This window comes from Gossypium arboreum, chromosome 4 (assembly GCF_025698485.1).
Source record: "Gossypium arboreum isolate Shixiya-1 chromosome 4, ASM2569848v2, whole genome shotgun sequence".
Taxonomy (NCBI): domain Eukaryota; kingdom Viridiplantae; phylum Streptophyta; class Magnoliopsida; order Malvales; family Malvaceae; genus Gossypium; species Gossypium arboreum.
The window spans coordinates 102611774-102614329 of NC_069073.1; the positions used below are offsets into that span (position 1 = coordinate 102611774).

Consider the following 2556-nt stretch of genomic DNA (forward strand, 5'->3'; position numbering starts at 1 on the left):
TGAACAATGTCAATAATCCGTCAATTCATCATCATATATGCCCTTTTGAGCCATATTCGGTAAGCTCCTCCAGAGATGATGAATAGTAAGCTCTATTGAGCTAAAATGGTAAGCTCTATTGAGCTGAACAGTAAGCTCTTACGAGCTGATATATCGGTAAGCTCATGTAAGCTGTGGTGAGTCCACAACAAATCCAGGAGCTCGACCAGAACTGTAATCCCAATAACATGTCACTCGTATCCAATGAATCTTTACAGTTCAAACGAGGCTCAGTGGCAAATACATTATATCAATAAGGCATTAAACTTTAAATATTTTCATTTTTAGACATTCATTTCGATAATCACAAGTATATAAAAGTTCGATTCTAATTATACAAAATTACCTCGTATCCTCAGATAAAACTATCAGCTATTCGTCCACTTTTGTTTTCGCTGATCTAGTTCCAGTATTTGCTTATCTTGATCTATAAAATATCAAATTAACTCATTCAAACTTTCATCCATATCAATTTAGCCTAAAACATTCATTTTGGCTAATTTACAATTTTACCCTAGACTTCTGACCACTTTGCAATTTAGTCCTTAACACATAAAAATGAAAAATTGCACAATTAGGCCAATACCCATGGTATCCGAAGTTCCTATATACTACTAGTAACCCAAATCTTTCATTTATTTCACACGTTTAACCACAACATTTTACAATTTCACAATTTCACAAATTAATCCTAAATTGACATTTTTGTAAAAAAAATCACTTAACAACACTTGTATATCTATCATTAAACCTTCATAATCTATCATTAAACATTTAAACAACCAAGTATTCAACAATGGCATTATTCAAAATCTATATTAGTTTTGAAAATGAAAGTATGGGCTAGCTAGATTAAGCTACAATGAGCTCAAAAACGTATAAATTATTAAAAACCGAGTCAAAATTGTACCTTAATCTACCTAAGAATGTGCCAAAACCATGGAAGCTTCCAAAACCTTATTTTGTTTCTCAAATTCGGCAATGAAGATGAAGGAAATAATATGATTTTGGTTTTCTTTTATTTAATATAACATAATTTACTAAATTACAAAACTAACCTTAAATAAAACATATGAAAATCATTTAAACAATGTCTAAATATGTCCACTCATTATAATAATGGTATAATTACCATGAAAGGCTCATTCAATTCATTTCCATAGCTATTTGGTTTATTTAACTAATAGAACTCATAATTTATGCTTTATGTGATTTAATCCTTTTTACCGAATTAAGCATTTAAATGGTAAAATTTCTTTACGAAACTTTCACATAATAATTCTATCATGATGTAAACCTTATTAAAATAATAAAATAAATATTTCGACTTTAGATTTGTGGTTTCGAAACCACTGTTCCGATTTGACTCAAAAATGGGCTGTTACATCTTTTTAACTTCGACAGTGTAGGGCTCTAATGTCTTTCTGATCCTTAGTGTCAATGCTTTACAATGCTCCTTCCCTAGATTCCTCGAATTCTCCGTATCACTAGGTAAAGAACCTTGTGGTCAGTTTCTGAGTTCAGTTGCAAGCTGGCCCACTTGATTCTCCTAATTCCTTAGAGTGGCATCATTTTTCGCCATGTATGCCTTCAATAAATTCTCTAGGCTATTGGATGGTTCAGCTTGGGTTGGTTTTTGAGCTTGTTGGGAAAAACTAGGTGGCTGGGTTGGTCTAGGTTGGGCATAATTGTTATTGGTTCCTACCCCTTGATTACTCCAGGAAAAATTAGAGTAGTTTCGCCATGATGGGTTATAGAAATTAGATTGCAGTCCTTGTCTTCCACGATTTTTGTTCTGGTTACCCATGTAATACATGAATTCTAGGTTCGATGAACATTCTTTGAACAAATGTCCTTCCCCAAAATAAACACAAGCTACATTTTCAAATTGATTCTGTGGCTGTGTTGAAAAACTATTAAACCTATTAGTGGTAAAATTTTCAAGAATTGATGATATTGAGGAATATGCGAGTGAAGTAAGAGCGTCCACTTCATGTATTCTAGTGGCTCGTCTTCCTAACACTGCTTGATTGGTTAGCCATTGATAATTGTTGCTGGCAATCCTTTCAATGATTTCATAAGCCTGATTATAAGACTTAGAAAAGAGAGCACCATTAGTAGAAGTGTCCACTACAATCCTCATGTGAGCATTGAGACCATTATAAAATGTCTCAGGTTGGATGCAATGTGGGACTCTATGATAAAGGCACTTCCGTAATAACTCTTTGTACCTTTCCCATGCCTCATACAAGGACTCATCATCCATTGTTGAAAAGTAGTGATCTCATTCCTCAATTTAGCATTCTTGCTAGACGGTAAATACTTCATAAGGAATCTTTTTGTTAACTCTTACCATATGGAAATTAAGTTTGGTGGCAATGAGTTCAACCAAAATCGAGCTCTATCTCTTAGCGAATACGAGAATAGCTTCAATCGTAATGCATCTTTGGGAACTCCGGCTAACTTGAAAGAATCGCTCACATCCATAAACAATCTTAAATGTAGGTGAGGATCTTC

The 2556-nt window shown here is 33.6% G+C and overlaps 1 non-coding gene across 1 annotated transcript; it reads left to right on the forward strand.

Moving 5' to 3' along the window:
• Nucleotides 1–2231: 2231 nt before the first annotated feature.
• Nucleotides 2232–2337, forward strand: LOC128292300 (small nucleolar RNA R71). The gene has a single exon (XR_008282285.1). It is a non-coding gene; the product is annotated as a small nucleolar RNA R71 (small nucleolar RNA).
• The last annotated feature ends 219 nt before the right edge of the window (nucleotides 2338–2556 follow it).